The 22,308-nt window shown below is 26.9% G+C and overlaps 1 long non-coding RNA gene across 1 annotated transcript in view; it reads right to left on the bottom strand.

Annotated features, from left to right (window-relative positions):
• Nucleotides 1-1,869: 1,869 nt before the first annotated feature.
• LOC113370697 overlaps nt 1,870-22,308 on the bottom strand; it is an 88,828-nt gene continuing 68,389 nt past the window's right edge. The window contains exons 2-3 of the long non-coding RNA XR_003366608.1: nt 6,295-6,377; nt 1,870-1,904 (exon numbers count right to left, since the gene is read on the bottom strand). This is a non-coding gene — a long non-coding RNA (uncharacterized LOC113370697). The remainder of the gene's footprint in view (nt 1,905-6,294; nt 6,378-22,308) is intronic.

Raw genomic sequence — 22,308 nt, 5'->3', positions numbered from 1 at the left:
TTTAAATACCTTAGAAATTTGCGGTGGTCACTCTATTTTATATACTTCAATGAAAACCAGATAAAATTTACTAAAATCTAGTAGATACTGTTATATACACATGTATATTGAAATATTGAATAATTTGTAGTTGAAATGCCGACATTAGTAGAGTCCTTTTTCACATTGAGACTTGTAATCAGTTTTTCTTAATTGTTCGTCAGTAGAGTTTCTTTTTCACTTGTTTTGGCATTCGTACTTCTTTTTAGATTGCTCGTCAGTAGAGTCATTTTTTTACTTGTTTTAGTCTTTCTACAGTACTTTTTAGTTTGCTCATCAGTAGAGTCCCTTTTTCACTTATTTAAGTCTTTGTACTCTTTTTTAATTGGCTTGTCAGTAGAGTGCCCTTTTCACTGGTTTTTGTCTCCTTACTCATTGATTAGGTTGCTCGTCAGTAGAGTCTCTTTTAACTTGTTTTAGGCTTTGTACTCCTTTTTTTAGTTTGCTCGTCAGTAAAATCCCCTTTTCCAATTGTTTAAGACTTTGTACTCTTATTTTTAGTGTGCTCACCAGTAGAGTCCTTTGTGTACTTCTTTTAGTCTTCGTACTCTTTTTTTTAGTTTGCTCGTGAGGAGAGTCCCTTTCCCACCAGAGTTAATTGAAATTTTCAATGACTATATAAATCCAAAAGTCCGCACCACTTTGTTGCCGCCGTTATTGTAAAGAACTCGTATTGTAAAAACGGCGGAGACAAAGTTGTATACCTTAAAATTCATATTCAAGTTTAATAAAACTCGAGAACGGCTGAACCGATTTTGCTAATTTTGGTCTTGAAATATTCGTCGTGATACAGGGAAGTCTTTACACACGAGAAACTATTTAAAACTTGCTTGTAAAATGTATATTTCGCACACTGAAATAGGAAGAATGGGCAAAAATGGAACAGATCATTGTTACCAGTGAATAGGACATCAAAGTAAAATTTAGACTAAAACTTATTTTATTCACTAACTAGTTGCAAGTGGCATTTTGCCTTTAGGCAAGTTACATGATCGACTTGATAAATAAAAATTCAGATTTAGAAATTTGGATAAAATTTTCGATTTCAAAAGTTTTTGTTTGTACCTTGTTGATAAGAAGAATTGTCTAGTTTTAAGGAACTCTTAAAGTCATGCAGTTAGTAAAACATGAAATAAACTAACATTTAACTAAAACTTATTTTATATACTAAAAACTAATTAACAATGTTAAAAGACCCAACAATATCTTGAATTGAATTATACGATAGGTAAACCTTCTGGTGTGTTTGTATCAATAGCAAATGTTGGTCTAACTAATAATGTTAATAAAATTATTATATTTGAAAAGTAAAAATTTGGTATTTTATTGATTTTAAACTCTGTCAATGTTAAGACCACTGATATACCACAACCTTTTAAACAAATAATTTAAACAAATAAATAAGTAATTTTTGCTACTCAATAAAAATCGAATTTTAATAACCGAATTTTCATTCAGTATTTAGACGTCAGTTACTCTGTACACACTAAAATGCAACAAAATATTGTCAAAAATCATTAGTTTTGAATGTTCCAGTTATTAATAGCTTGGTTTATTACTGTGTAATGGTGTAGTATGTTTTTGTATAATTAATTTTTTTTTGTTCCACTGAATGACGGTCTCGACAAAGACCGAAACGTGTGGTTAAATTAAGCTTTTTTACAACTGCTTTAGTTTTTTTACTTGGTGTTACTCCAAAATAACTCACCAGTATATATATATATATATATATATATATATATATATACATGTACATTTTATCTACTTACAATGTTTTCCCGAACAGGACGACGCCAAATATCCTCCATCACATTGGCAAATGTTTGGCTTCAGGCACTTTCCGCTCGGACAATTTCGGCAAACGGCTGCAAAAAAGCAAAAAACAGGGTTATAATTTTGGTAATATTAGCAATTTTGGTAATCTTAACCTAAAACCCGGTAATTTGTTTAAATAAATTGTAGTGATTTTGGTAAATAAATATACGACAGAGATAATGGCAAAGATAAAGGATGATGATGAAGATAACAAAATGTAATGAGGAGGTGAAGGCGTGAGAATTCACATCTCGGTGAGAATTAGTTCAGGAAAACAGAACTAGGTGTAAGTGACATTATGTTTTAAGGTAAATTGCATAAAATAACCCTACATAAGTAGATATTAATGATAGATGGTTGTCTGCCCGAAGGCAGGTACATTGTTTGCTAAACATCGAAAAGACGTAAAATGAGCCAATCGGATTTTATGCCAAAAACATAAACTTTTACCTCAGAAAGTAAATAAATAGATCCTAAATAGATAGAAATGAACTTAGTTTTTCTAAAATTAGAAATTTCAGAAATCTAATATAATAAAAGCAAAAAACTCTACCGAAGAAAAAATTAAACATACTGAAAATAAACTCTACTGCAAAATAGAAAAGAAAGAAAGAGATTCAATTAACAAGCAAATTAAAAATAAAAGTTTAAAAAAATCAAATAAAAACAAGTAAAATAGGGACGCTACTGACGAGCAAACTGAAAAAACAGTACAGACTAAAACATGTTATGAAAGGGATTCTACTTACGAGAAAATTAAAAAAAAAGTAAAATGACCAAAACGAGTTAAAAAAGGACTCTACTGACGAGAAAACTGAAATAGGTAAAAAAGGAGACTCTACTGACGAGCAAACTAAAATAAAAGTACAAAGACAAACACATGGAAAACTTAAACAATTACTCTACTGACAAACAAAAGGAATAAAAAAATAACAAAATTAAAACATAAACGAAAAAAAATTCTACTAGCGAAAAAACTAAAAAAAATGAGAACAAAAATTAAACTAGTATTAAATAGACTCTATTGACTAAAAAAATGAGTACAAAGAGTAAAATAAGCAAAATGGGATGCTACTGACGAGCAAATTGAGATTTCTACTACAAAAGAGCAAGAAGACTAAAACGAGGAAAAAAGGACTCTACTGACGAGCAAATAATAAAAGAATACAAAAACTAAAACAAACTAGTGGTGCATGGCACAGTCCTTTAAGGCAATTTGCTAGAACTTCTCGTACCGGAAACTAAATTATTAAAAAAACCTTTGAAAAAATTAGATTTTTGAGAGATTTCGAAATTTTTGAAGCAATTGACATTTTTGAAAAATTTGATTTTTCTTATATTTGGATTTTCTTTTGTAATTTGATTTTTTTGAAAATTTTGATTTTTTTTTTCAAGAAATCGCGCTGTATAGCTGATTTGGAATCGAAAGCGCGTAAGCGCCGCTTTGTCGTGTAACGTGTAAACTTTGGTACGGAACTCATATAAATGTACACAAAATTTGTACTTATTATTATAATCTTTATAAAATATCCGATAATACGATGTACATATGTCTAATGTTTATTTTTGACCGCCAAATGACATTTTTTTCTTAGGTATGCCAAACTATTCAGAAACCTCTGAAACGTAAAGATGTATAGAAATATTCTTTTTCGATTTTTTTGCGATTACTATAACTTACCCTACGGGAAGTTAAAAATCCGATTTTGTTACAAAAAACGGCCCGGCCGATCTTTACCAAAAGCTAATCAGCACGATTCCCAACCAATATCTTTCAAACGGTTTTTGAATTTTCAAAATCAATTCAGAATTGCGGGCTAAAACGTGGACAAAAAAATTTTCACTTTTCTGCTATTTATAAAGAAACGGCTCGGCCGTTAATCGCACAAAACGGAGAAACGACAGTCCTCATCGAGATACATCGAATGACTTTTTAACACCGAAATCGGTCCAGCCGTTTTTTGAGAAAACCTCGATTTACGGCAAAAAATCTGTTCCCGCACAAGCACACGCACACACGCACATACTTATTCCAAATGTTGGTCTCATTCGATTCAGAATGTCTTGAAACGTCGAGAAAACATAAAATTAGGGAATCGGATTTTTTTATGAAAACATAAACTTCGCCTTCGGGAAGTTAAATAGTGGTGAAATAAGAACGTATCGATTACATAGAACAATTATAATATCAATATCGACGACAATCGATATTTTTCCATTGGAATTTCCATCCACGATATAAATATTTACCTTACCCAGAGGTCGTTTTTCTATAGGCGAGTCACGCGTATATACATGTATATATATATATATATATATATATATATATCGATATATATATCGATAGCACGGCAGTAGTAGCAGCAGGTTCTCTATTAATTATCGGTAATTCGATACTATCGACCTGCTTATTAAATCAAATCAAGTCAAATCATATCGAATCAGGTATCGACATGAAATACGAGTTTGCTCGTTTTAAATATCCCCCGATACGAATATTAAATTATTTATTAACGAGCCGTTCGTCTACGAGCACATGTCGACGTCGCCGTAATAAGAAAATAAGAAAAAAAAAAGAAACGCTCGGACGGATCGCGTTTCGTTTCGTTACGTAATTGGTAAATTGTTCTAGGGTCCGTAGGAAGGGTCCCTTTTCTAGTGGTAAGAGGATTCACATCCTCTTTTTACTTCAAATATTGTGGAGTTTCCTTCCTGCTTTTGCAGTAGAATACCACTTTCTCTTTCTTTACATTCTTAACTTCCCGTAGGGTGAGTTCTTGTAATCGTCCAAAAATCGAAATTGAAATTTTTTGCATTTCTCGACGTTTTGAATGTTTCTGAACATTTGGACATACCTAAGAAAAAATGAATGTGTGTGTGTGTGTGGATAAAATTTTTCGTCCACGTTTTCGGGCGCACGAATCAACCGATTTGAATGGTTTAAAAAACATTCGATTCCTACTCATAGGGAAAAGAGCTGATTATTTTTGGGCAAAGGCAGGTCCAGCCGTTTCGGAGATACGGAGCAAAGAATGCAGAAAATAGAAATCGACTTTTTGAGAGAACGGAGTATCCGATTTGAATGATCTAAAAAACATTCAATTAGTAATGATTGGGAGAAGTGTTTATTAGTTTTTGGAAAAGGCAGGCCCAGCCATTTTGAAGATACGGAGCTAAATATGTAAAAAATGGCGGTTTTTGAGAGAACTAAGCGTCCGATTTAAATGATTCAAATAACTTTCTGCTTGTCTTAACAAAATAATTGATTTTGGAAAAAAAAATTCCTTTTTTTTTTTTTTTTTTTTATTTTTTGTATATCGAAAATAATTCAGATTTTATTTTTAATTCTGACTAAATTTCTAATATACTTTAAACAAATAATTTTAACCTTGCAATTCAGTTTATATAATTCTTATAAATATTAGACAATGTTACAATATTTATAATAATCTATTTGAAAACATTCAGTATTCCTCGAACATTTCGTTACGGTACGGGAAGTTCCAGCAATTTGCCTTAAGGCACGATGCCATAATTGCCTCAAGACAGAATTCCACTTACAGCTAGTTTTTTTTTATTTCGCTCGGTCAAATTATTAGGAAGTTGAAAAGTATAAAACTTTGCAATAAAAGTTAAGAAAGTATAAGATAGCTCAAAAAGTATAAAAAATAACTTAAACTAAAGTATAATAAAGCATAAAAAATGAAATTGAATGTAATATGATTTAATAATAGCATAAAAAATAAAATTGCATATAAAGAAATTTGATTCCTGAAAAGTGTAAAAAGGTTGAAAAGTATAAAAATGGGTAATGAATCTTAAGAAAGTATAAGAAAACATAAAAAGTTCAAAAATCAAAAACAAATGTAACTACAAATTACAAAACTGATTATTACGAATCAAGAAAAATTATAGCAAAGTTGAAAAAATAATAAAAAAAAAACAAAATAAAAGAAAGCATCAGGAAGTATAAGAAGAAATAAAAAAATATAAAAAGTGAATAATGTATAAAAAAGCTTAATAAAAAACATTACAAATTATAAGAAGGTAGATTAAATAAAATGTATGATTAAGAATTGAAAAAAATGTACGAAAAAATATAAAGTTCAATAAAAAATGAAAGAGGATAATAAGTATAAAAAGCATAATACTAAACATCCTAAGTTATAATAGAATATAATAAGCAATTATCATTTCTAACGGAAAAGGAAAATAAAATAAAAATCTAAAAAAAGTGTACAAAAGAATAGAAAAGATTTAGGAAGTATAAAAAGTTTAGGAAGTATAAAAAAGTATAAGAAGGCATGATACTGAGCACCACAAAATATAACAAATTATTATAAATAAAATAATGATAGCGTGACGATAAAAAGTGTAAAAAATTCAAAAAAGTACACAAAGGTATAAAAAAAATAAGAAAGTATAAAAAAGTATACTCACGAACAAGACAAAATCCTGTATGAGCCTGAATTGACCATCCTGGACAACAGTAAGTCCTGTACCTCGTCCTGCACACATTCGGCCTGTAAAAAAAAATAAAAAAATTATTCTAAACATCTTAATAAAAATTAATTCTAATCTAAATTAAATTACAATTTTTGGTGACCCTAATAAAAGTACTATAAGGTGACCCTATTTTTTTATCATTTTATAATTTAATTCGTTCTCCAGCTGCCGGAAAATAGTTCGAGATAAATATTGAAGTTAAACTTCTTGAGAGTCAATATTTGTACAAGTCAACGGTGTGTGTGTTTTGTTCGTGAAGAAGAGATTGTGAATAATTAATGAAGTTAATAGAAACGCTTTTGGTGCAGGAGTATGTTTAGAATGGATTAATGAGTGTTTAGAATGGACCTAGAGTTCTAAATTTTCTGTTGTGGTTTGAGGAGATATGTAGGTACAATTTGCAACCTAAATTTGTTCATAATTTTTTACAAATTTGCAAAATTTTGTGAACAAACGTAAGGTTTATAAATATAGATCATAAGTGTATTAAAAGGTGCAGGAATATGTTCAGGAAGGATTAATGAGTATGCAAAATGGATCTAGAGGTACAAATTTGCAATCTAGAGGTAGATACTATTTGCAATACAAGTTTGTTCATAAATTTTTACAAATTTGCAAAAATGTGAATAATGAGTATTAAAAAATAGCTAGAGATTCAAATTTTTGTTGTAGTTTAGGAATATATGTAGCTACAATCTGGTACTATGTTTTAGTTCATAAGATTTACATATACCGGCCAAAATTGTGAACAAATATGAAAACATGATGAGGATAAAAATTTATTCTATGTACTTTTTGTTTGGTTCATAAATCCTAAACTATTCGCTCAATATACATGTAGTGTTAGACAAATTTGTTCAGAATTAAATAAACAATTGTTGTATACCAAAAAAGCAACTCAGGATAGCCTAAAATTCCAATGCAATGAATAAATCTCCAGCCTAACGAGTTATACATTTGTAAATGCATCGCTTCAATATATCTTTCATAACTTCTAAAGCATTCGATTAATATGAATGATGTGTTTAGAAAAAATGATTAGAATTAAACAAGAAACAAAATTGTTTAACACCAATAGCCTATACAACAATTTGAAATACTCTAAAAAAGCATTAAAACCTGTTAAGCAAATTTGCTTGTGTTTAAAAAATAAATTTTCACAAAGTGACCCCTATTTTTGAATCTATTTTACTCCTGAACTAAACAAGATATTAAAACAATTCGAAAAGTATTTTATTCAAAATAATTTAGTCTATAATATCTAATCATATTTGCCTCAAAAAAATTTCCCACAATAATCACGGAAAAAATAATACAAAACTATAAACAATTTGTTAAAAAATATGTATTCACAAAGTGACCCCTATTTTTGAAACTATTTTACTCCTGAACTAAACAAGATATTGAAACAATCCAAAAAGTATATCATTCAGAATACTTTAATCTATAATAACTATGTATGTTTGATTCAAAAAAGTATCACAAAATGATCAGGGTAAAAATAATAAAAGCTATAAACAATTTGTTAAAAAAATATATTTTCACAATGTGACCCCTATTTTTAAAACCGTTTTACTCCTGAATTAAACAAGATAATATAATAATCCAAAAAGTGTTACATTCAGTACACTTTAAGCTAAAATATTTACATATATTTGGTTCAAAAATTCTCACAATAATCATTGTAAAAATAATAAAAAACTGTAAACATTTCGTTAAAAAATTAATTTTCACAAAATGACCCCTATTTTTGAATCTATTTCACTCCAAAACTAAACAAGATATTAATCCAATCCAAAAAGTATTTAATTCAGAACACTTTCATCTATAATATCTAATCATATTTGATACAAAAAGTATCACCCAATAATCAGGGTAAATATAATACAAAACTATAAACATTTTGTTAAGAAAAATATTTTCACAAAGTGACCCCTATTTTTGAAACCATTTTTTTCCTAAACTAAACAAGATATTCAAACAATCTAAAAAGTATTTTATTCAGAACATTTTAAGCCATGATATCTACTTGTACTTGTCTCAAAAAAATTTCCCCAATAATCATGAAAAAAATATTAAAAACCTTCTTAACATTTTGTTAAGAAAAATATTTTTTTGTAAAGTGACCCCTATTTTTGAAACCATTTTACTCCAGAATTAAACAAGATATGAAAACAATTCAAAAAGTATTTTATTTAAGACACTTTACATTATTATATATGTATATGTTAATTTCAAAATGTATTTTGCAACACAAGAAAAAAATAATCAAAAAAATTGTAACCCAAACAAGTTTTTTTGTCCTATGACCCCTATTTTTGAACCCATTTTACTCCCAAACCGCGCCATATATTGCAACAAACTAAAAACTATTTTACTAAGACTCAATTACTCTATAATGCTCACTACAATTATTACAGACCAATTACTAATTAGTATTTTAAAAAACACAAAACTAATCTCTCGTCTCTCTGTACTAATATTGACCCTGCACTACGCTTTCGTTTACCGAGTTGAAGTTTTGTGTTTGTTCCGTTTTTACAAGAAATTTCTTGGATAAATATTTAATTTTGTATAAAGTGAAGGGACAGGTGACAGAAGGGACTGTGATAAGACTGATAACAGGTGTCAGGATTTAGGAAAATTTAAGATTTATAAGAAATTAGGAAACGACCTGGAATCCAGACTTAAACTTGAGTGAGAGATGCTTAATTTTATGAAAATATTTTTGTGGCCTTAATGCTGTTTATCCGCCAGTTGAAAGTGTTGAAACTTGAAACTAATACACTAAACTAATATATAAAATATAATTTTATTACCATTAATATAAATTAATACTTCCAAACCATTTTGCAATCTACCAATAAGTCCCACTAAAACTTTCCACCAAACATGAATAATAAATTCCTTTATAATTCTTTCGTTGTAATATTTATTTTATTTCTATTTCTAAAAAGATTTTAAGAAATATTTATATTATATAATAAAATAAATGTCTGTGTGTCTTTTACAAAAGAGGCAAGGCCATTTTTTTGTACAAACAACATTGTATTTCAATTTAAAATTGTGATAATGTAAATTTAACGACATGATACATAGAACGATTCATTGTGGAAGGAAATAGTGGGAGAGCTTGGTGTAAATTTGTAAGGAGGAAATGATACATGAGAAATATATACATGCAAATTTATTAAATTTAAAATGTGCTGAATACAATACTTTTCGAATTATTCAAATATTTTGTTCAGTTTAGGAGTAAAATGGATTCAAAAATAGGGGTCACTTTAGGAAATAACATTTGGTTTATGTTTTTATATTATTTTTACTCCGATTGTTGCGTGATACATTTTGAAACCAAAGTATACATTTTGCATAATTTAAAATGTCCTTAATGAAATACTTTTTGAATTTTTTGAATATCTTGTTTAGTTTAGTAGTAAAATGCACTCAAAAATAGGGGTCACTTTACGAAATTGCATTTTAGCTTTGCATTTTAGTTTTTTATTATTTTCACTCTGGTTGTTGTTCAATTTATTTTGAAACCAAAATATACATATACATAATTTAAAATGTCCTTAATAAAACACTTTTTAAATTTTTTGAATATCTTGTTTAGTTCAGGAGAAAAATTGATTCAAAAATAGGGGTCACTTTACTAAATAATATTTGTATTAATGGTTTTTATTATTTTTACCCTAATTATTTTGGGATATAATTTGAAATCCGAATATACATATTTGATAATGTAAATCGCCCTGAATGAAATACTTTTTGAATTGTATTAATACTTTGTTTAGTTCAGGAGTTAAATCGATTCAAAAATAGGGGTCACTTTACTAAATAATATTTGCATTATATTTTTTTATTATTTTTATTATTTAGTTTAGGAGTTAAATGGATTCAAAAATAGGGGTGACATTACAAAATACTATTTGCATTATAGTTTTTTTTATTATTTTTGCCCTAATTATTTTGGGATATATTTTGAAATCAAAATATACATATTTTATAATATAAAGTGCCCTGAAGTGCACTTTTTGAATTGTTTTAATACTTTGTTTATTTCAGGAGTTAAATGGATTCAAAAATAGGGGTCACTTTACTAAATAATATTTGTATTATAGTTTTTTATTATTTTTACCCTAATTATTCTGGAATAAATTTTGAAATCAGGATATACATATTTATTAATTTAAAGTGTCTCAAATAAATACTTTTTGAATTGTTTTAATATCTTGTTTAGTTCAGGAGTTAAATGGGTTCAAAAATAGGGGTCACTTTACTAAATAATATTTGTATTATAGGTTTTTATTATTGTTACCCTAATTATTTTGGGATATATTTTGAAATCAGAATATACATATTTGATAATGTAAAGTGCCCTGAATGAAACACTTTTTGAATTGTTTAAATACTTTGTTTAGTTCAGATGTAATATGGATTCAAAAATAGGGGTCACTTTAGAAAATAAAATTTGTGTTATAGTTTTTCATTATTTTTACTCTGAATGTTGCGTAATACATTATAAAACCAAAATATACATTTTGCATAATTTAAAATGTCCTTAATAAAACACTTTCTAAATTTTTTGAATATCTTGTTTAGTTCAGGAGAAAAATCGATTCAAAAATAGGGGTCACTTTACAAAATAAAATTTGCATTATAGTTTTTTGTTATTTTTACCCTAATTATTCTGGAATATATTTTGAAATCAGAATATACATATTTGATAACGTAAAGTGTCCTAAATAAAATATTTTTTGAATCGTTTAAAAATTTTGTTGAGTAATATAGATTCAAAAATAGGGGTCACTTTACTAAATAATATTTGCATTATAGTCTTTTATTATTTTTACTCTAGTTGATGTTTAATTTATTTTAAAACCAAAATATACATATTTGATAATGTACAAATTTGGTAATGTGCCCTAAATAAAACACTTTTTAAATTGTTTAAATACCTTGTTTAGCTCAGAAGTAAAAATGAATTCTAAATGAATTCTAAATAATATTTGTATTATAGGGTTTTATTATTATTTTTACCCTAATCATACTGGGCTACATAAAACCAAAAATGCATATTTAAAAATATAAATTAATAATATAATGTGTCCCAAATAAAATATTTTTTGAATAGCTTTAACATCTCATTTAGTCCAGGAGTAAAATGGATTCAAAAATAGGGGTCACTTTACAAAATAATATAATATTATAAATAAATAATTATTACAATGATAAAAAAATAAATTATATTTTTTTAAATTTTTCCTCTATATTTTCCTCCAGCTCTCTGGCTATCCATTACCTCGAGCAAGTCATCGCAATTATACGAAATCGTGGTCACCAAAAATGATTTTGACAACGATTCCAAGACGGTTATCATCCTAATATTCTATTATATGGAATGACTAGGCCTAAAAAAAGCCCAATTCGACAACAATTGGCTAAAGGGCCAATTTAACAAAACCGTGTCAATGCAAAAAGGGAAATCGAAACATTAGAAATGATATTAAGAACTTTTCGAGATGACTTATGGATGGATCAGTTCGATTTTAATATGGTTGTAGTTTGTTTATTGAATTTATTTTTTGGGTGATGATTTTTTAAAATATTTTGAAAACCCTGATGTTGGAAATCGGTACCTGCAGCTATTTGGTATACTTTAAAACTGTCTTAGAATATGCAAATTGCTGCTGTTTTGAGGAAAATGTGCACTGGTTGTTTAAATCTTGCAAAACTCAAAAACCATTCGATTAATATGAATGGTGTGTTAGACAGATTTATACAAAATTAAATAATCTATAGATTTTCTAAATACCAAAAGTACCTACAGCAACTCAGTATATCTCAAAATCCTTTAAGAAAATCTAAAAGTATCACAGTATTATCTCTGGGACAAAATATGAAAACGTGCATTGGTTTCTTAGATCTTCTATAACTTAAAAACCATTCGATTAATATAGATGGTGTTTTTGAAAAATCTGTACAAAATTAATCAAGCTATTATTCATCCTAATATACTAATGCCCTACAGCAACTCAGTATACTCTAAAATTCCTTCAGAATATCAAAGTTTCTTATACGAAATTAGAGCGTATCTAAATAACGCATTACGTGATAAGAAAGTTATATATTACAAGAGTAGATAAACAAATATTTTATAATCTTATTGTAACAAAAGTAATTTAAGATAATATTAAATCAGACGTTAAATTAGCCTATTGTTCAGGCGTAATAAATTAGCCCGGTGTACTATTTATAGTGCGGTACGAATTGACCGGTAACAAGATTTTGGTGCATTTATAAATGAGTTATAACTTTTAGAATATTGATTTAATATGAATCAAATATTTGATAAAGTTTTTGAATAATATATTTTTAACATATTTGTGCAATATTATATTGCTCCATATCAACTCGGTGTACTTTAAAATCGCCTTAGAAAATTAAAAAATATTTCAAAAAGTTTCTGACAAAAATGTGCACTGTTTCAGTATATCTTTTGTAACTTTAGAATTATTCGATTTATTGATATATGATGTTTAGCAAATTTGTTCAAAGTAAAATAATGTATAATATTGTTTAATATTATAATGCCCTACAGCAACTCAGCATACTTTAAAATCGCCTTTGAATATAACACATTTTAATTTTGAATGGACACCTAGTTATACGTATACATTTCTTGCATTTTTCATAACTTTTGAACAATTCGTCTAATTGTGATGAAATATTCGACAAATTTGTTCAAAATTAAGAAAGCTATAATATTGTTTAATATTTCAATGCCCTACAGCAACTCGGTATACTTTAAAATCACCTTTGCATATACTACATTTTAATTGTGAACGTACATCAAGTCGTATAGTTATACGTCTTCATTTATTGCGTTTTTCATAACTTTTGAACGATTAGTCTAATTGTAATGAAATATTCTGCAAATTTGTTTAAAATTAAATAATCTATAATATTGTTTAATATTACGATGCCCTACAGCAACTCGGTATATTTTAAAATCGCTTTTGAATATACTACATTTTAATTTTGATTGGACATCTAGTCGTATAGCTATACGTATTCATTTCTTGTATTTTTCATAACTTTTGAATAATTTGTCTAATTGTAATGAAATATTCGACAAAATTGTTTAAAATTAAATAATCTATGATGTAGCCTAATATTATAAATCTCTACAACAACTCAGTGTACTTTAAAATCGCCTTTGAGTATAGTACATTTTAATTTTGAATGGACATTTAGTCGTATAGTTATACGTCTTCGTCCATTGCATCTTTCATAACTTTTGAACAATTTGTCTAATTGTAATGAAATATTCCACAAATTTCTTCAAAATTAAATGATCTATAATGTAGTCTAATATTATAAAGCCCTATAACAATTCGGTATACTTTAAAATCGTTTTTTAATATACTACATTTTTATTGTAAATGGACATCAAGTCGTATAGTTTACGTATGCATTTATTGCGTTTTTCATAACTTTTTAACAATTTGTTTAATTTTATTGAAATATTCGACAAATTTGTTCAAAATTAAATAAATTTTAATATTGTCTAATATTATGATGCCCTACAGCAACTCGGTATACTTTAAAATTGCCTGTTAATATACTACATTTTAATTGTGAATGGACATCTAGTCGTATAGTTATACGTATTCATTTCTTGCATAATTCATAACTTTTAAACAATTTGTCTAATTGTAATGAAATATTCGATAATTTTTTTCAAAATTAAATAATCTATATTATTATTGAATATTATAATGCCCTACAGCAACTCCGAATACTTTAAAATCGCTTTTGAATATAGTACATTTTAAATGTGAATGGAAATCTAGTCGTATAGTTATACGTATTCATTTATTGCGTTTTTCATAACTTTTCAACAATTAGTCTAATTGTAATGAAATATTCTGCAAATTTGCTTAAAATTAAATAATCTATAATATTGTTTAATATTATGATGCCCTATTGTAACTCGGTATACTTTAAAATCGCCTTTGAATATACTACATTTTAATTTTGATTGGACATCTAGTCGTATAGCTATACGTATTCATTTCTTGTATTTTTCATAACTTTTGAACAATTTGTCTAATTGTAATGAAATATTCGACAAAATTGTTTAAAATTAAATAATCTATAATGTAGCCTAATATTATAAATCTCTACAACAACTCAGTGTACTTTAAAATCGCCTTTGAATATAGTACATTTTAGTTTTGAATGAATTTTAATTTGAATCTAGTCGTATAGTCATTTATTATATTTTTTAAACTTTTGAACAATTCGTCTAATCGTAATGAAATATTCGACAAATTTGTTGAAATTAAGTTATTTATAATATTGTTTAATATTCTGATACCGTACATCAACTCGGTATACTTAAAATCGCCTTTGAATATGCTACATTTTAAATGTGAATGGAATTCTAATCGTATAGTTATATGTATTGATTTATTGCATCTGTAATAACTTTTAAACAATTTTTCTAATTGTAATGAAATATTCGACAAATTTATTTAAAATTAAATAATTCATATTATTGTTGAATATTATGATGCACTACACCAACTCGGTATACTTTAAACTCGCCTTTGAATAGAGCACATTTATTTATTTATTTATTACAAAAGTGATTTATGACCATCACATCGATAACTATTACGTCTCTCGTCCGTATCGATCATTGTGTCGATAATATCGACATTATCGATACTCAATATCGATAATTATGTCCCCGAGGATCGATTTGCATTGAATGGCAGATTTTATGGCGAAATAATACAGGAAATTCATCCCCGGCCATGAAATTATGGATTACATAAGATATTTATTGTTATTGATGTAAGGAGAGAGGTGTTTGCATGCAATTTATGAGTAGACAAAGTTGCTGTAGGGGATTATAATGTTAGACGATATCATAGATTGTTTAATTTTGTATGAATTTCTCGAATATTTTGTTTATTTTGGACGAACCGTTTGAAAGTTACAAGAGACATTATAAATAAATGCACTTGTTGTAAATAAACTTGTTGTTTTACTTTTATTAATTTTAAAGGATACTGATTGTTAGGGCATCACAATTTAGACAAAATTACAGATAATTTAATTTTAAACAAATTTCCAGAATATTTTATTTATTTTAGACGAACCGTTTAAAGAGATATTATAAATAAAAGCACTTTTAAGTAATGTAAGTTGTTCCTGTTTCTAGGCGTGCATTGTTTTACTTGAAGTTAATTTTAAATTATAGCAAGTAGTTGTAGGGTATCATAATATTAGACAATATAACATTAAATTTAATTATTAATTTTCAAAATATTTTATTTATTTTAGATAAATCGTTCAAAAGTTACGAGAGATATTATATAAAAATACTTTTTATATATAAACTTGTTGTACCTGCTACTTGGTGCACATTGTTTTACATTATATTAATTCTAAAGTGTAACGAGTCGATGAAGGGCATTATAATATTAGATAATATTACAGACAATTTAACTTTGAACAAATTTCTCGAATATTTCATTTAATTTAGACAAACGGTTTAAAAGTTACAGCACTTGGAAAAAACAAATAGATTTTTACATACACAAAGTTACACTATAATATTTGACTTGTTCTATTTTTGAGTGGTTTTGGAGTGTATAGAGTGGTTGTAGGGCTTTGTAGTATTAGACAACGCCATAGATTTTTAAATTTTGAACAAATTTGCAAAATATTTCATTACATTTGGACCAATAGTTCAAAAGTTATAACAGATGTAATAAATAAATGAATACAAACTAGATGTCAATTCATGTTTAAAATGTAGTATATTCAAAGGCGATTTAAAAGTACACTGAGTTGCTAGAGGTCATTTTAATATTTTATTATGTATAGATTATTTAATTTTGAATAAATTTGCTAAATACTTCATTTAGTTTAAAATAACCATTCAAAAGTTATAAAAGATATCACAAATGAATACAGAAATTCAGTTACGATTTAATTTTGATAATTTCAATTGCGATTTTACAGTATACCAAACTTAGAATATGGTCTAACTCGAGTCTACAGCAACTCGGTATACTTTAAAATCAATTAGAAAATAAGTTTTCAACACGTACTTGTTTTCGTACATTCGTTCGATAAATTTTTTGTAACTTTAAAACTATTAGATTAATTTAAATGAGGTATTAGACAATTTATACAGAATTAAATACTGTATAAAATGGTCTAATATCACAAAGCCCTTAAAGCGCAATTAAAACTTCAACACGTACAAGGTTTTTGTACATTGTTCGGTAAATATTTTGTATCTTCAAAACCATTCGATTTATATGAATGGTGTATTAGACAAATTTGTACAGAATTTTATAGTTTATAATATTGTATACATCATAAATCCCTACAGCAACTCAGTATACTTTAAAATAATTTTTGAAAATTGAATATTTAAAACTTCAACACTTACTCCTTTATGTACATACATACAGTAAATCTTTTGTAACTTTGAAACCATTCGATTAATATGAATGGTGTATTAGAAAAATTTTTACAGAATTAAATTATGAATAATATTGTCTAACATTATAATGCCCTACAGCAACTCGGTATATTTCAAATAAATATTAAAAATATAACGGTCAAAACTTTAACACGTACTACTTTTTGTACATTTAGTCAGTTAATCTTTTGTAACTTTTCTAAAATTCTGAATATCTCAAAAAATTTATTTAAGACACTTTTGTTTATCTAGCTTAGAAGAAACAAGATAAAATTCACTACATTTTCTTGAGAACACTTTAATACAGTTTTATATATTATTTTTGAATAAATCCAATTCAACCTAGCTCTTAAATATTATTCTAAGTGTTCCATACAAGGTTTCAAGACATTTTTTCAGTTTTTTTAATATCTCAAAAAAAAATCCGGGACACTTTTGTTTATCTAGCTTAGAAGAAACAAGATAAAATTCACTACATTTTCTTGAGAACACTTTAATACAGTTTTATATATTATTTTTGAATAAATCCAATTCAACCTAGCTCTTATATATTATTCTAAGTGTTCCATACAAGGTTTCAAGACATTTTTTCAGTTTTTTTAATATCTCAAAAAAAAATCCGGGACACTTTTGTTTATCTAGCTTAGTAAAACTAAATAAAATTCACTACATTTTCCTGAAAACACTTTAGTACAGTTCAATATAAATTTTTTGAACAAATCCAATACGAACTCGCCCTTATGAATCGTTTTAAGTGTTCCATACAAGATTTGGGATATAAATTAATATAAGGTTGTCAAATATCTCCCTTCCGCCTTTTTGTATTATAAACCAAGAGCAAAAATATACAGAATTAAATTGTTTATAATATTGTCTAACATCATATTGACCTACAGCAACTCGATATACTCTAAAATTGCAATTGAAAATAGAAAATGAATCTCACCATTCAGAGATATTAATGTAAGGAATCACTAGCAATTTTGGGACGCTTTTCTGTAGAACTTGTGACATATATATATATATATATATATATATATATATATATATATATATATATACTAGCTGACCCGGCAAACGTTGTTTTGCTAAGTAAGGTAAATATTGTCTATAAATAATATGTCATTTTATAAGTATTATTTATTACTTTGGTGCTTGATATGGATATGAATTTGTAATAAAATATGTTCTTTCTGACAAATAGTTAAAAACTTTATATAATTTTCAAAATTATTTGACATTTCATACTTCCAAAATTAATTCATTCGCATCATGGATTAGTCTAAATCAACGCAGTATCATTATCTAAATATACAATTTTTTATATAAGTATCATTTTTTTACATTTTCATTTAATTTAAATAGTGAATGTCAATTTTATATATCCAATATGCACTAAATTTATAAATGTCAACATATTTCCTTTTTGGACGAAAATGATAGTATATATTCTACAATAATGTTTTGTATCTATGATTTGTTTGGCAATATTGCTTATGAATAACTTGGAATAATTGATTTATTTGTTTCCTATTGAAGTCGTTAATTTTTTTTTTGTGAAATGTCAAGTTTTTGTTTATGATTAATTTTAAATTCAATATGCCGCTTTTTATTGTGATCTCTGATCTATTAGGTTTTGATGAAGTTTTGGTATCCGAAATAATTTGGTAAGCTAATCAAAAAAATATAACTTGTAAATCTATTTATATAATTATTTTCATAAATATTGGCAAATGACATTTGACGTTTTTCATGTCAACATTTATTTAAATTTATAAACATTGATTTTTAATTATATTTAAAACTATAAATTGTGATTTTGAATATAACAATTCATCTAATTCGGATATAAATGTTGGATATATCTATATATGTATACGTTTTTGAATTATATGTTTTGAACAGTCAATTTTTTTTCAGAATCATCTTTTTTCTCGAATTATCCATAAATTTTGACATTTGACATTATAGTGTTTTGTTTTTTTTTTGGTCATTTTCTGTCAATATTTTTAAAAATGTATAAAAATTATATATTTATATTCAAATTTACTTTTCAAAATTTCCTATAACCTAAGTTGGATGTATATACACACGATGAGGCAATAAAATTCAAAATCGGTTCAGTAGTTTGGGCGTCCATCGCGAACCAACATCGTGACACGAGATTTATATATATATATATATATATTATATATATTATATAATGTGTGTTCATGTGTATTTTATATCTAGTCTTTTAGAATGAAACGAATTCCTCGCATTCTTTAATCCGTTGCGATTATTGAGTCAATTATCTCGAACGACTCTAAATAGGCTCAACGGAGCCTTAATTACTCTCATTTCGAATTGATTATGGAATTCTAAATTAAAGACCAACACCACCAACACTACTAATGTGCCAACTGTGCCAGATTTTAAAACCGCATCAAAAATAATCGAGTTGCATCATCATTTAACATTTGAAGGGAGAAGACCGCATCGGATTTGATAAAGGACTGAAAAATTATCACTAGTTGTTTCAGGAGAGCTTTAGGGGTATACCGAGTTGTTGTAGGGCTTTGTGATGTTAGACAAAATTTTAACTATTTAATTCTGTATAAATTTGTCTAATGCATCATTTATAAATCGAATGGTTTTCAAGTTACAAGAGATATGCTGCATGAATGTACCAAAACCAGTATGTGTTGAAGTTTTGACCCTTCAATTTTCAATAATTATTTTAAAGTATACCGAGTTACTGTAGGGCTTTATGATGTTAGACAATATTTTAAATTATTTAATTCTGTATAAATTTGTCTAATACATCATTCATATTAATCGAATGGTTTCGAAGATACAAAAGATTTACCGATTGATTATACAAAATCTAGTCAGTGTTAAAGTTTACAGCAATTTTTTTTTCAATAATTTTTTTTTAAAGTATACCGCGTTGATGTAGGTCACTATAATGTTAGATAAAAATATAGATAATTTAGTTATAGAAAAATTATCTGAATACATCTATTTATTTATTTATTTATTTTTATTCATAAGCAAGCCGTAATCAATAATAATAGTTATTATTTCAGGCTCTTTGTCCATCACTCATATAAATCAAATGGTTTGAAGTTTATAAGAGATTTACTGAGTAAATGTATGTAATAATTGAGGTTGTATCAATTCCATGTTTAAAGTTTCACTATTTTATTTTCAATAATTATTTTAAAGTATACGGAGTTGCTGTAGATTGTTTTGTTGTTCGACATTATTATAGACAATTTAATTTTATATATACTTCCTGAATATACTCATAAAATCCGATAAACAGTTTAGAAGATACAATACATTTATTAGATAAATGCACCGAGAGTTTGCTACTAATTCCCTCTTCAAGTTTGTGAACATCGAGATCACTTGTCAATTTTAATAGGTATTTTAAAGTATACCGAGTAGTTATATGGCTTTATAATATTAGACAATATTATAGATAATTTAATTTTACATAAATTCGCCGAATTTACTCTTAAGATCGATAAACAGTTGTAAAAGTTACAATAAATCAAATAAACTAAGGCACCAGGAATATTTTCTTAATATCTTATAAAGCTACTGAATGTTGAATATATACTCGCCTATTTTTAATCGCAATTTTAGTGTATACCGAGTTGCTGTAGGATATCATAATATTAGAAAATATTAAAGATAATTTAATTTTACATAAATTCGCCGAATTTACTCTTAAGATCGTATAAACAGTTTAAAAGTTACAATAAATCAAATAAACTAAGGCACCAGGAATATTTTCTTATATCTTTATAAAGCTACTGAATGTTGAATATATACTCGCCTATTTTTAATAGCAATTTTAGAGTATATCGAGTTGTTATATGGCTTTATGATGTTAGACAATATTATAGATAATTTAATTTTATATAAATTTGCCAAATACACACTTAAAATCGTACAAACAAATTAAAAGTTACAATATTTGAATGCACCGAGAGTTTATTGCTATTTCTCTATATAAGTTTCTGGACGTTGAATATATACTTTTCTATTTTCAAGAGCAATTTTAAAGTATACCTGGTTACTGTAGGATATGATAATGTTAAACAATATTATAAATCATTCAATTCTAAACAATTTTGCCAAATACATCATTTATATTAATCGAATGGTTTTTGAGTTATAGATAATATAAGATATAAATACACTTTTCCATATACCTAACTTATTGAGTTATTTTACTTACTACGAAGAAAATACAACGTTCAACGATTTTTAGGTGTACTCAATTATAATAGAGCTTCATAATGTTAAAAATTATTAAAAAAATGGTTTTGCACAATTTTTGAAACCATTTACACCAAAGGGGCGTCCATTAATCACGTTAGGTTTAAAAAAAATCAAACATTTTTTTAAACAAACAGAACATTTTATAACTTGTTGCTATTTTCCTATTAAAGTTTGATATTACTTACACGCTGATATTACTTACTTATTTTCAACCACAATTTAAAAGTATACCGAGTTGATATAATGCCTTATAATATTAGACAAAATTATAGACAGTTTAATTAACTTCCCGTAGGGTAAGTTATAGTAATCGCAAAAAAATCGAAAATGAAAATTTTTATATATCTTTACGTTTCAAAGGTTTCTGAACATTTTGGCATACCTTAGAAAAAATGGATTTATGTGTGTGTGTGTTGTGTGTGTGTGTATGTGTGTGTGTATGTGTGTGTGTATTTGTGTGTGTATGTATGTACGTGTGTGTAGGTATGTGCGGATACAAATTTTCGTCGACGATTTCAGGAACACGGATCAACCGATTGAATAATTCAAAAAACATTCGATTCGTATGATAAGGAGACGTGCTGATTAGTTTTTGGCGAAGGCAGGTCTAGCCGTTCCGAAGATACGGGGCAAAAGTGCCCGAAAACGGTAACTCAGTTTTTAAGAGACGATCGCCCGATTTGAATAATTCAAAAAACATTTCACTTGTATTGACAAGATTAAAATCGATGAAATTTTCATGAAGGTAGGTCTAGCGGTTCGGAGATATGGAGGAAAAAAGTTAAAAAATGAGCCATTTGGCGGTCAAAAATGATCATTAAACTATGCACATCAATTATCAGATATTTTATAGAGATTTTTAACAATAAGTATACATTTTGTCAACATTCCTATGGGTTCCGTACCAATGCTTATGCGTTAGACAGCGACGCGCGCTTACGCGCTTTATATTTTGTGCCTATGCAGTTAAAGCAGTACGATTGCTTTGAAAAAAAGTTCAGATCTTCCACAATATGTCCAAATAAATAATTTTTTTTTTTCAAAAAAAAAAATTAAAAAAATTTTTTTTTTTAAAAATTTTTTTTTTCAAAAAAAAGTTATTTTTTGTCCAATTTATAGTTTCCCAAAAATCTTATTTTTTCAAAGTAATTTTTTTTTCA

Source organism: Ctenocephalides felis, unplaced genomic scaffold (genome assembly GCF_003426905.1).
Source record: "Ctenocephalides felis isolate EL2017-DRISC unplaced genomic scaffold, ASM342690v1 CF-g0.4_SCAFFOLD_00845, whole genome shotgun sequence".
NCBI classification, from domain to species: domain Eukaryota; kingdom Metazoa; phylum Arthropoda; class Insecta; order Siphonaptera; family Pulicidae; genus Ctenocephalides; species Ctenocephalides felis.
The sequence above is the reverse complement of the archived record's forward strand: the minus strand, read 5'-3'. Positions and strand labels throughout refer to the sequence as shown.